General features: G+C 38.9%; 1 protein-coding gene across 1 annotated transcript in view; it reads right to left on the bottom strand.

Annotated features, from left to right (window-relative positions):
* SMIM31 (small integral membrane protein 31) overlaps positions 1-7572 on the bottom strand; it is a 48376-nt gene extending 40804 nt beyond the window's left edge. The window contains exon 1 of the mRNA XM_030815221.1: positions 7292-7572. The gene's annotated coding sequence lies outside the window, so the exon portion shown is untranslated. The remainder of the gene's footprint in view (positions 1-7291) is intronic.
* Positions 7573-14352: the final 6780 nt, after the last annotated feature.

Below are 14352 nucleotides of genomic sequence, written 5' to 3'. Positions count from 1 at the left end.
TAGAGTTTTAGGGAGGATTACATGTAAAATAAAGAACTTTGAACAGTGTCTGGCACTTGGTGAATGCTCAATCATACAGTCATTGAGATTCATCCCCCTTTCTGTGTCACTATAGGAATTCTGAAGTTTAATTCACTATTGCAGATTTATTCTTTAAAAAGTTTTTTTCTTTAATTTTAGCCTGAATTTCTTTTTGGTTCATTTTTTAAAATTCCGAGATGTAAAATGTCTTTTAAAAGACATTCTCATCCTTCCTGATGTACGCTTTAGTTTTCAATTTATTTAATAACACTTTGAGTTTCTAAAGGATGATTTAAAAATTCCAGTTATTAATTTTTGTGATTATAGATAATATAACATGCTGAAGAATTTTGGAAACTAAAGAGAATAGGAAATAGAAAATAAAATCATGGAAGGGTTTGTGTTTTTATTTTGATATTCTCATTTAATGAATTGAATTATTGAGGCAATGGGCATTTATAAGGTTGAAAGAAGCATTGCCAAATTTGCAAGTCTCTAAGGTATAGGTTTACTAAAGTTCTTTTCCCCTTCATAAGGGTATATACACCGTATATAACGTTGTGAATAATAACTTTCATTTTTTTATTTATGCCTTTTGTCTTTAACTAGATATTCATCCCCTAAGCAAAACAATTAGAATTCTTTTGTGCTTGAAAAATATTAGAGCTCCAAAGTCACTTTAACTTGGAGTCATTAGAGCTTCATTTTGCCCAAGGAGAGCATGAATTCAGGTGTCTTTAGGTTTTCCCCTTTGCGTGTTCTTCAAAGCATTTCATTCTTCTAGGCAGAATGGAATCACATAAACTCACCCACAACTGTGTAGCTCTGATGCTCTCAATCTGATAGGTGAAGTGTGCACTGAATATAAGCAAATGTTCTATACGTTGTTTTATAGCAGCATTGTCAGCTCTGATTAGATACTGAATACTTTCTTTCTTTCTTTCTTTTTTTGTTTTTTTTTTTGAGACAGAGTCTTACTCTGTTGCCCAGGCTGGAGTACAGTGATGCGATCTTGGTTCACCACAACCTCTGCTTCCTGGGTTCAAAAAATATATATTTTTTTGTATTTTTAGTAGAGATGGGGTTTCGGCCTGTTGCCCAGGCTGGTTTCAAACTCTTGACCTCAAGTAATCTGCCTGCCTTGGCTTCCCAAAGTGCTGGGATTATAGGTGTGAGCCACCAAGCCTGGCCAGATATTGAATACTTTCAATCATTTGATTGAATTAAACATTTATTGAGTCATCTTGGTTGAATTAGATATTTGGCCTTTACTTAGAACATTATACCTTATTCCCACTTCCTTGACTTTCTATTGATGTTAGGTGTATCTCCAGTCTTTAGAATCCCTAAAATTTTGCAGAGATTATTCTGTTTTTGCCCATGCTTGCTAGCCATTTTAAGGAAGATATATTTATAGTCCCCTTTCAGTCATAAGCTTCACACCCCAAAGTTCCTATTTCAGGTTGCAAGCAGTTTCCCGTTTCACAACCACTAGACCCTGCAGAGTGAGCTCTGTGTGAGCCTTGGGGGTGGTGGCATGTGGAGAGGTGGGGTGGCTCCCTCACATTTCTCCTCCCTCCTGCCGACATTGGCTGAGCTAGCAGGAGCTCTGGAAGTGGGAGCTGATGCAAAGCATCAGAGACCTGATTATTTATTTATTTATTTATTTATTTTTGAGGTGGAGTCTCGCTCTGTTGCCCAGGTTAGAGTGCAGTGGCGGGATCTTGGCTCACTTCAACCTCCACCTCCTGGGTTCAAGCAATTCTCTGCCTCAGCCTCCTGAGTAGATGGGATTACAGGCACCAGCCACCAGACCTGGCTAATTTTTTTTTTTTGTATTTTTAGTAGAGATGGGGTTTCACCATCTTGGCCAGGCTGGTCTTGAACTCCTGACCTCATGAGACACCCTCTTCAGCCCCCCAAAGTGCTGGGATTACAGGCATGAGCCACATTGCCCAGCCAGAGACTTTATTAAACTGAATCTTATGAACAGGGTGGAGATCATCTGTCGTAACCCAAGTATAACTATGACGGTGGGCCACTGGGCTGCTGGACAGTAGAACTGTCCCAACTCTTTGCAACTACAGACTCTACTGTAGGCATGAGGAATTGACTGTGGCTTCTTTTATAATGTGAATCAGTGTTGTAATTTCTATTTTGCTAGGTTTCAAAGGGCAGAAACTGTAACTACCTCGCCAAGGTTCAAAGGTGATTTATGAATTTTTTTAAGATAAGGATGAATGACTTAGTAACAGAGTTAAGATGATTATGTAAAGAATAAAAATCAATTTAAGAAAATTGTTCTATTTGTTTTCTAGAACTCTTAAATTGTTGATTTACTTCTTCATAGTAGAAAGACTTTCTCTGATAAAGCTATGCTATGGCATAAAGATAAATTATTAGTAAATCCTGTGATTTTCTTTTAAATGAAAAATTGACACTCAAATACTACTATATTTGAAAATATGGTTGGTTTCAAAATGGGAAGAATAACCAAGGCATTTAATTCTTTGGCTTAGAATGGCAATAAGAAATTTATCATAAATGGGCAATTGGCTTTGAGAAAATATGTAATATTTTTAAACTTCAAGAAACTTAAGAGATTTAACTGGACAAAGATCTCATGCATCCTTGGACTTGTACATACTATTTCTCAAACTTAATGTGTTTAAAACAGAATTCCTTCTTTATCTCACCGCCTTTATTTCCCTTTTCATTTGACAGCAGCTCCATGTTTCTAGTTGTTCAGGATAAAATCCTCAAAGTCATCCTTGACTCCTATCTTTCACAGTTTATGTCCTCTTCTATCAAGAAATCCTATTGGCTTTGCGTTTTTTTTTTTTTTTTTTTTTTTTTTTTTTTGAGGTGGAGTCTCACTCCGTTGCCCAGGCTGGAGCATAGTGGCATGATCTCAGCTCACTGCAACATCCACTTTCCAGGTTCAAGTGATCCTCCCACCTCAGCCTCCTGAAGAGCTAGGATTCCAGGCGCCCACCACCACACCTGGCTCATGTTTGTATTTTTTTTTTTTTTTTTAGTAGAGTTGGGGTTTCACCATGTTGGCCAGGCTGGTCTTGAACTCCTGACCTCAAGTGATCCACCCGCCTCGGCCTCCCAAAGTGCTGGGATTACAAGCATAAGCCACCAGGCCTGGCCTCTATTGGCTTTATCTTCAACATATATTCAGAATCCCACCACTTCCATTGCAACCACCCTGATTTGAAGCACTACTGCTCACAACATTTAATGAAATAGGATCTTAACTGATCTCTCAACTTCTCCCTTTGCTTTTCTTTCTACCCTTAAGACAGCATTTTAAGATTGTAAGGCATACTACATTGCCTATCTGGTCAACACTCTATTATGGCTCCTATTTCACTCAGATTAAAAGCCAGCATCCTTGTAAATGTCCTGATGGAAGACCCTAAATTATCTGGTCCTGCTTTGTCTCTGACTTTCTCTCCTACTTTGCTCCTGTCATTTGCTCCATTCTAGGTGCACTATCCTCCTGGCTTTTGTTCCTTCACCCCAGGCATATTTCCACCAGAGGGCTTTTGTACTGGCTATTCTCTTTACCTGGAATGCGCTTCTCTGCAGACCTGAATGGCTTACCCTCTTACCTCCTTCAAGCCTTTGCTGAGACGTCTTACTTTCTCAGTGTGATCTACTCTCACCATCATATTAAAAGTTGGAACTCCACCCAGTCTCCTTAGCCTGCTTTGTTATATTTTTGCAAAGCAATTATTACCTTCTAATCTTTACTTATTTATTATACTTATTGTTTAGTATAATAGAATTTAAGCTTCACAAGGGCAAGGATTTTTGTTTGCTGAGCCTAGAACAGTGCTTGGAATAGTACCTGGCTAGTGGGAGGAGCTCAATTAGTATTTACCAATATGATTCAGAGAATGAATGAATGAAGATCTAATGAAGTGGATACAGATTTGCTTAGTGGAATGATACCCCATTGATAGGGATATCTTAAGGTCACTATAAAAATAAATTTGATAGGGAGTTTAGTTGAATGGAAAAAGCTTACCCGTTCAAGTCATACCTGACTGTAGCCCCTGGCACTTACAGATACAGTTTTTGTATTTTTGACATAAGAATAATATCTATTCTCGGGGTTGCTGTGAGGATTAAATTAATTAACATATGTAACATACCAAATGAAGTAACTGATACATTGTAGGACCTCACAAAATGATAGCTATTATTATTAGCAGTCTCCTCTTCCATGGAAAGATTGTGAGGAGCTCTCACAAGATGAGTGCATTCTATCAAACACTTAAGGAAAAAAAATTTACATAAAATCAGAAAATAGAGGCAGAGGAAATAATTCCTAATCATTTTATGAGGCCTGGATTAGTTCTGATATCCAAAACTGGCAGACTTTACAAAAACAATAACAAAAGTAATTTGCAGACTAATATTCTTAATATACATAGACACAAAAATCCTAATAAGATGATAGCAAATGAAATCCAGCAATGTACATAAAAGGATACTATAATGATTAAGTAGGGTTTATCCCAGCGTCGGCTTAACATTTGGAATTCAATCACTGTAATGTTCTCTATTAACAGAATAAAGCAGAAAAACTACATATATGAGGCAGGGCATTGTGGCTCATGCCTGTATTCCTAGCACTTTGGGAGGCCAAGGCAGGTGGATCATGAGGTCAGGGGGACAGAGTGAGACTCCGTCTAAAAAAAAAAAACCAAAAAACTACATGTATGGTCATTTCCATAAATACTGACAAGGCATTTGAAAAAACTTAACACTCTTCATGATAAAAATGCCCAGAAAGTTAGGAATAAAAATGATCTTCCTCAATTTGGTAAAGGACATCTATGAAAAACCTAGAGCTAACACCATACTTAAAGGTGAACTATTGAATCCTTTGCCCCTAAGCAACAATATTTACTTCAGTCATTTCTATTCAACTTATACTGAAGGCTTTAGCCAATGCAATGAAGTTAGAAATAAAAATTTAAAAGCCTAAAGATCATAACTTAATAAGTAAAACAAACTCTATTTTTAGATGATATGATTGTTTATGTAAAAAATCCTAAGAATTTTATAAGGTAACTGTTAGAATTTAGTAACATCTTAGGATACAAAGTCAATATTGAAAAATCAATTGCATTTCTATATATTGGCTTCGATAATTGTAAAATAAAACATAACAATTATATTTTAAATATAATTCAATAATTTAAAAATAAATTAACAAAAAATACAGAAGACATATATACTTAAAACTATAAAACACTGCTGTCAGAAATAAAATATCTAAATAAATTTTCAGTGTTTTTTTTTGTTTTTTTTTTTTTTGAGATGGAGTCTCCCTCTGTCGCCCAGGCTGGAGTGCAGTGGCGCGATCTCGGCTCACTGCAAGCTCTGCCTCCTGGGTTCACACCATTCTCCTGCCTCAGCCTCCCAAGTAGCTGGGACTACAGGCACCCGCCACCACGCCCGGCTAATTTTTTTGTATTTTTAGTAGAGACGAGGTTTCACCATGTTAGCCAGGATGGTCTCAATCTCCTGACCTTGTGATCCGCCCGCCTTGGCCTCCCAAAGTGCTGGGATTACAGGCGTGAGCCACCGTGCCCGGCCTATTATAACTTTTTAAAGTTTCCTTTTTTAAAAAATTTTACTTTAAGTTCTGGGATACATGTGCAGAGATGTTCTCTATATCTTGACGGGGGTTTGGATTACATAGATGTATGTATCCATTAAAATTCATCGAATCATAACACTAATGATTTGTACATTTCACTCTAATTGAATTTTATCTCAAGAAAATAGTTAAACAAGTATTGATTTCTAGTTAGTGATAGACTTTCCTAAATGTTTAGGGGTAAAGTTTACTGAGGTCTTCAACTTTAAAAGGTATCATAAAAATAAAGAAGGTGAATCAGTGGATGTACAGACAGATGGATATTAGATAATATGTAAAGAAGCCAATATAGCAACATGTTAATTGTACAATCTACATGGAAGGCATTTGGATGTTCATGATACAATTATTTCAATTTTTCTCTGTTTGAACAATTTTCATAACAAAGTGTTGGGAACTAAAAGGCTTTGCTACTACTGCATTCCAAATAATTTTTTAAATTGTTAATGACATAATTGCTAGTCTCTGTCCCACCAGAGACTGGTGTGAAACTGGGTGCATTTTTTATATTTTATCACATGGGACAAAAGGCAAATCAGTAACATCAGTTTCATTCAATTTCAATTTTCAAGGCATACCCCATAAATATTTCAGCTCAGATTTGCGGGTTGAATATCTAGAACAAAACAATGCTGGCCACAGATTTCCCTCCCCTCCCCTCCCCTCCCCTCCCCTCCCCTCCCCTCCCCTCCCCTCCCCATTTCTGTCCTTTCTTCTCCTTTCCTTTCTTTTTGAGACAGAGTCTCCCTCTGTAGCACAGGCTGGAGTGCAGTGGTGTGGTCTCGGTTCATGGCAACCTCTGCTTCCCGGGTTCAAGTGGTTCTCCTGCCTCAGCCTCCCGAGTAGCTGGGAATTACAGGCACACACCACTGTTTCCAGCTAATTTTTGCATTTTTAGTAGACACAGGGTTTCACCATTTTGGCCAGGCTGGTGTTAAACTACTGACCTCAAGTGATCTGCCTGCCTTGGCCTCCCAAAGTACTGGGATTACAGGCATGAGCCACCGCACCGGGCTGTGGCTGTGGATGATAGAAAAATATTTCTATCATCAGATTTATGTTATTAAAAGCCTTTAGAAACTCAGGAGGAAATACTGTCATTTATCTGCTTTTAACCTTAAACTTGAAATAAATAATTATTTAACTATATCCCTTTAAAATATTTCCTTTGAAATTATTTCCTGCTTTCACCAAAATATGGTACCATATTTTCAGTAGTAGAAAAGTATAAGAACTGAGTGAAATCGTATGATTTAATTTAATTTGGTTAATTCTAGCTTGGAATTAAATAAAAATACATATCTTCTGGGTTTGGAAAAAAACAAAACTAGGACAAATAAACCAAACATAGCAAAAGAGAAGAAAAATATTCTGAGGGGGAGTTGTTCTACAAAACAGAAAATTTTCCTTCCCTCTTTGCCATTTTTTTTTAACAGTAAAAAAAAAAAAAAAAACCTCCAGGAAAGAACAATAAGTAAAATTTCTTAGCTGTGGCAATTAAATATTACATTTCTAGTCAATATGAATTAGCAAAAAAAAAAAAAAGAGTTTTGAGGTAAATAAAATAGAGGATTTATAAAAACTTACCAGAAGCATTCCTGTCCCTGAGAGTGGCTAGGAGGGAACCCGTGAGTCCGATTCAAACAGAGTCTTCAGTGTCTTGGGATTTGGGACTGAATGGCCTGTGTCTGTTAATGAACATTTTCACTGAATGCTACCAGGCCATGAAAATGTAGGCACTTCCTGATGCCACTTCACTAACCAAGGCTTACTAATGTCTTAGCTGGAGTTTTAATCAGGACTTGACTAAGGGGAATCTGTACCTCTAAAAAAGAAAATCTTCCCTTGTGAAGGATCAAGAAGGAAACAGGAAACTGTAATGAAACGTAGTTATTTACTTTTTCTGTCACCCAACCATCTGTAAATACCACTACTATACACAGTTCTGAGCAAACAATGATTGTGCTTTGGCTGACAGACAAGAAATTCAACAGGTAGTTTATAGGAGTGACGTGTCTGAACACAAGTCAATTTCTATAGTATTCTTTAATGTCTTTAATGATAACAGGCAAGCCGAACACATGAGAGTTTGGTAAATAATTAACTTTTCAACCGCAGTTTATCTTGGGACTTCACAGCTACTTGTCAGCTTTTGTCTTTGGTTTTTTTTTTTTTTTTAGACGAACCCTTGTTCTCTCACCCAGGCTGGAGTGCAGTGGGGCGATCTCGGCTCACTGCAAGCTCCGCCTCCCGGGTTCACGCCATTCTCCTGCCTCAGCCTCCTGAGTAGCTGGGACTACAGGCGCCCGCCACCGTGCCCGGCTAATTTTTTGTATTTTTAGTAGAGACGGGGTTTCACCATGATAGCCAGGATGGTCTCGACCTCCTGACCTCATGATCCACCCGCCTCGGCCTCCCAAAGTGCTGGGATTGCAGGTGTGAGCCACCGCGCCCGGCCTTGTCTTGGTTTTTATTGTTGCATATTAAGTGGTCCTTTTGCTGTTTACAATAAGGAGATCTTATTTCTTTGCTTTATTTTTACTCATTATTTTTATTTTTAGTTTCTACTTTTAGTTCAGCTGGGAAAAATAAAAAGGGAAGAAGTGAACTATCAGTAATGGTACAGATGAAGGCTGAGGATGAATTCCACTTGGACCACTTGACCACTTGTTGTGGCACTGATGTCCAACTTTTGTCATTTTTTTTTTTTTTTTGAGACAGAGTCTTACTCTGTTGCCCAGGCTGGAGTGTAGTGGTATCAGGGGAACCCACCCCCAATATTTCAACGTAGGTTCTTTCTGTTTTCCATAAGCGTTGGCTGGCTAAGAAATAAAGAGAAAGAGTACAAAGAGAGGAATTTTACAGCTGGGCCGCTGGGGGTAACATCACATATCGGTAGGACCATGACGCCCACCTAAGCCTCAAATCAGCAAGTTTTTATTAAGGGTTTCAAAAGGGGAGGGGGTGTAAGAACAGACAGTAGGTGAAAAGATCACATGCTTCAAAGCGCAAAAAGCAGAACAAAGATCACGTGCTTCTGAGGGAACAGGACAAAAGGCAAAAGCAGAACTACTGATAAGGGTCTATGTTCAGTGATGCACTATTTTCTTGATAAACATCTTAAACAACAGAAAACAGGGTTTGAGAGCAGAGAACTGGTCTGACCACAAATTTACCAGGGCAGAGTTTTTCCCCACCCTAATAAGCCTGAGGGTACTGCAGGAGACCAGGGCGTATCTCAGTCCTTATCTCAACCACATAAGACAGACATTTCCAGAGCAGCCGTTTATAGACCTCCCCCAAGGAATGCATTCCTTTCCCAGGGTACTGATATTAATATTCCTTGCTAGGAAAATAATTTAGTGATATCTCTCCTACTTGCACATCCATTTATAGGCTCTCTGCAAGAAGAAAAATATGGTTCTTTTTGCCCGACCCCGCAGGCAGTCAGACCTTATGGTTGTCTTCCCTTGTTCCCTAAAAATCGCTGTTATTCTGTTGTTTTTCAAGGTGCACTGATTTCATATTGTTCAAACACACATTTTACAATCAATTATACAGTTAACACAATTATCACAGTGGTCCTGAAGTGATGTACAGCCTCAGCCTATGAAGATAACAGGATTAAGAGATTAAAGACAGGCATAAGAAATTATAAAAGTATTATTTGGGAACTGATAAATGTCCATGAAATCTTCACAATTTATGTTCCTCTGCCGCGGGTCCAGCCAGTCCCTCCATTTGGGGTCCCTGACTTCCCGCAACATCTCTCCCTTTGTTTTTATATAAATGTGCCATGGCAATGAAGGCTTGTTCATTCTCTCGATTTTGACGCAGGATTCTTTGACTGGTCCGCACACTAAAAACAAGCCGATTAAACAGAGAAACATGATTCCAAAATCTACTACAGTGGAGCCCCCAATAGACTTAATCCAAGTCATGGGGTTTCGTCCAGAAAGACTTTCTGCCACCTGATCTAATGCCTCAGCTCCAGGCACAATGGATAAATGAGCTTGAGAGACTTCAAAAATTGTCCAAGGATAAATTATCTTCCCTACCCAGCAGGTGTCCTTTGACCATTTCCCATGAATGATCAGTCTCGTTGTAGGAATATGGTGTGATACAGAAGTCAGAAGTATTCTAATCGCACTGCATTTGCATGCAATGTTTGAGACTTATTAGCCAATCTCCAAGCCAAATAACAGACTGTCTTAAATCATTAATTTGATTAGCTAATTTTTGATCAATGCCCTGTTGAGAATTCCACATTTGGGTGGAATTGGCTTGCCAATCATTAACAAAATGAGCCGTTTGAATAGACTGGTGTAATGCCATTCCGGCAGTGGTGGCCAGTGCAGTGACTGTAATTAGGCCCATGATCACAGTGATTAAAGTGAAAACAAATCTCTTAGATCTTTTGAGAACTCATTGTAACACTTCATTAATTAAATGTACTGAGAGGGAAGGTTCCCAAGGTCTGGGTAAAGTTACCGCTATCCAGATTCCTTCTCGAGCTCAAACCAACATTACCCTTTTCCTGAAGTCAAAATGGGAGTTAACACAAGTGTATAAATGATAATTAATGCATTGGACAGTTGGGTTGCTTGTCCAAATTTTGATATTTCCCACTAACAGCATGTAAGGAGGCTTAACACAACTCTGTATAGGAATAGTCAGGTTGGAGGTTAACAAAGCAGAATGTTTGAATCTACGTTGATACTGAGGGAGAGGAGCGGCAGTGGCAACGCCCGATGTTTTCCACCATAAAGAAGCAATCCGAGGTGCCCGGGAATGCCGAAGAGGTAGAGGGGCATACCTGGGTCGAGAAGAATTATCATAATGCCAATTGGAGTCCTATAAAGGGGGATCGGCAGCAAAAAGAGGAAAAGGGTTCAAAGGAGATTTATCATAGGGTTCAGAATCACCGATGCGAGGGGCAGTAGTGGGGACAACAGACAGAAAAGTTTCCCCTTCCCATACTCGCAGTCCAGACATGGCAATAGCCAATTTCCAAAGTTCTGGGTGTTTTGGGCTCAGAATGGGGAATATCATACGAGGTCTCAGATGGGTAATGCCCTTATCTTCCCATTTTAAGGGAAAGAACGAGCTGAACCTTCTATGCAAAGTAGGATGATGATCCTCGTCCTCCCAATAAGAAATAAAATAAGTAGCCTCCAGGCATTCCCTTCTGCCAGAGGAGCAATTGTTTTTTAAATGCCCTTTAGTGCCCTGTCTATTACTAAACCATATAAGTCATTTTTTATACTACTGCCTGTGAATTAACAGAGTCTTCCCAAATTAAAGTTTTAGATGGGCCCTCAAAATTTTTAGGACATGGTTTTCCTACAGGTTTATATTGGAAGTATGGGGTATCTCCTATTACTCCCGTTTTCATTTGTCTTAAGGGAGAAAGGGAGAGGCCAGAGACCAAGTGTCCCCGTTCTCCTGTGGCTAATCTCTCTGGAAGGTAAGCAGCCCAGACTTGAGTTTCTAGATTGATACAACCAGGTGCATGTCCGAGGCACAGAGGAGGGTATTTATAACCCATAGTAACATTAAATGCAGTGCCTTCTTCTCCTGGTTGAGTGGGGCAACAGTCATCTGTAGCTCCAGGCATCCACACACTATCATTAGTGTAGATTTCTGCAGGGCCATCCATCCAGGTGAGAGGTCGAATAAGTGGAGGAAAAGGCACATAAATGCAATAAGAATAATTTTGTGTAGCAGGGAAATCAGTTTAAGGGAAACTGGCAAGACAGTATAAGGAGGAGAATTATTAAATAAAACCTATTGTGAGTGAGATCCAGTGCTGAAGGAGAAAGAGAAGAACAGGGGGATGTTATTTTCAGGCTAATAGAAATGGTGAGATTTTTAGGTTCATAAGGAGAAAAAGAAAGGTAATTAGGGGAAGTGAGATTAGTTAGAGGGGTCTCCATTGCCATTAGGGAGGATTGAACCAGACCCATTTTGATTTGGCGTGCCAGTTTCTGAGGAGTCGGCACAGATCTCACCACGTATGAGGGCAGTCTCTGACGTGGACATCTTTTCTCTGTGGTTTTTGTTGTCAGTATTCACACAAAGTTTCAGTCTTCTAGTGGGCACCCAGGCAGGGGATTGATGATCTGGTGAAACACAAGCATACCCTCTTCCCCACGTTATAATTGTTCCAGGTTCCCAGGTATTGGTTTGGGAGTTTTAAGAGTTATGTGAAATATTAATTTCAGCCCCCCATTGTGCCAGCAAATCTCTACCCCAAAGATTAATGGGGATTGGTGTGATATGAGGCTGAATTATACCCTTCTGACCATCAGGGCCAGTGCAAGGCAAGATAAATGTGCTCTGGTGAACTTCATCAACTTTTCCAATCCCTACTAGTCCCATGTTAGTGGGATGTTTAAGCCAGGAGGAAGGCCATAAATTAGAGGAAATAATAGAAACATCAGCCCCAGTATCTACTAGACCCTCATACTTTTTTCCTTGAATGTGTATGATGCAGGTGGGCCATTGTTTAGAAATTACATTAATCCAATAAGTGGCTTTTTTGCCACTGGAGCCCATCCCAGGGCCCCATGTCTTATCTCCTTTGTTTAAAACAATATTAGGTAGTAAAAGTAATTGAGCAATTGACTTACTGGCCAGAATGGAAACAGGAATCTTGGCAGACACCATAAGTTTAATCTCAGCAGAGGAATCAGAATTAATGAGACCAGTATGAACTATGATACCTTTAGCGGAGGTGGATGCCCTACCTAACATCAGACCCACCGAACCTTGAGGTAAAGGGCCAGTGACCCCCGTGGGGACAATTAAAGGCAAAGAATTAGGTAGTAAATTTAGAGGAATGGTACTGCAGAGATCAACTGCCCCTCCCCCTACTGTAGGGGTGGACAAGCATTGTACTGAGACAGAAGAAGAGGCTGGGACCCATCTGGGTTGGCTGTAGGCGAATTTGTTTGTGCTGGGGGCTGCGTTGGGACCACTTGAACAGGAAACCCAACACTGGTCTGAGTCTGAGGTGTCCCATTTGATATTGGGGCCGGAGACTGGCCCCGCTTCCTGTTTCCCTGGTTCTGTGGCAGGGGGTTTCCATCTATATCAGACTTAGAGTGGCCAGTGTTTACCTTTATGCATGTATAATCTAACATGTAAAAATCTGCTTTTTTTAGCCGAGTATTTTTTAGCACAAATAGTAGATTATCACATTTTTTTGTATTTGATTTTTGCATTTGATACATCTTGGAGATTGTTCTAAGACATAAAGCCTATAAATAATTATGAGGGCTTGTTCTTTCAAATGCCATATTAAAATGTTTTTCCCTGTGCTGTAGTTGCTTGCTTTTATTTTAATATAAAATATTATTAAATATCACATTAAAGTCAAAAATATTCTAAAAGTTAAGTTAACATAGACCGCTAGATAGTGCTGTCATCACAAAGAAATAAAACATGTCTTTTTTTTTTTTTTTTAAAAACAATTTGGCCATCTAAGGAAAAAAATCCAACTACTATAGAAGTGTATAAAACAAAAAGTAACAGCTGGGCTTCTAAGTTCTGTGTCCCAAAAATAGTCACTAATAATTGAGATTTTTCTCTTCCCACTTATTTTATCTATACTGTTTGTGTGTGTGTGTTTATGCTCTTTTATAAAAAGTATCTAATACTGTACATTGCTATTTTGAAACTTGTTTTTCTAGAAACCTAATATATGATGGAGTTCTTTCCATGTCAGTACATATACATTGATTTCATTCTCCAATGAAATTTGGTGAATAAATTATTTTAAATTATCTGAATGTTATAAAATGTGCTATAATTTCTTTCATCTCTAACATTAGGTATTTAGGTTGTGTGTGGGTTTTTGCTCATATAAACGATGCAGAAACCATCCTTGTACATTTGTTATGGTGCACTGGCTATAGACATCTCTGATGGACATGATTTTCCTTCAGAACTTGAAAGGCATGATCTTCTATTGATTAAAGCTGCAGCATTGCTGTGGAGTAAATATGCCATTTGGATTTCTGATCCCATTCAAATCCTTTGCATTTGATATGTTCACTTTCTATTTACACTCCTCCTCTCCTTCTCCACTTTAATAATTGTTTGTTCACTCCTACAGCTCTTAACACTCTTGAGGAAAGTCCCCATTGCCATTCCTTTTTCCCAAATGCTGTTTGGACCTCCAGTGAGCCCTTTTCATCTGAAAACTTAGGTCCTTCCAGTTTGGAAAATGTCCTTGTATTAGTTCTTTGATGGCTTCTTCCCTTCTATATTTGATTGCCTCTTTCAAGAAGTCCTGTTATCCAGATGATCTACCTACCTCCTAAATAGAGTCTCTGTTTTCAAGAAATATTTTTTCCCTTTTATTTTTTCTTTCTTTTCATTGTACTCCTGCATTTTATCCTCAACTTTATTTGTCAACCCTTCAAATGCCTTCTTATTTCTTCTTAAGTCATGTCCTTAATTTATTAAAGCATTCCCACTTTTCAGCAGGGTCACCAGCTCTCCTGGTTTGCCTGGGACTAAGGCTTTTCCTGGGGTACGGGACTCTCAGCTAAAACTGGGACATTTCTGGGCAAACGGGGATGGTTGGCCACGCCACCCCTGGATATTCTTTGCTGGTAGCCACTGTTTCTTTTTTCTTGCTT

Source organism: Nomascus leucogenys, chromosome 7b (genome assembly GCF_006542625.1).
Source record: "Nomascus leucogenys isolate Asia chromosome 7b, Asia_NLE_v1, whole genome shotgun sequence".
Taxonomy (NCBI): Eukaryota; Metazoa; Chordata; class Mammalia; order Primates; family Hylobatidae; genus Nomascus; species Nomascus leucogenys.
The sequence above is the reverse complement of the archived record's forward strand: the minus strand, read 5'-3'. Positions and strand labels throughout refer to the sequence as shown.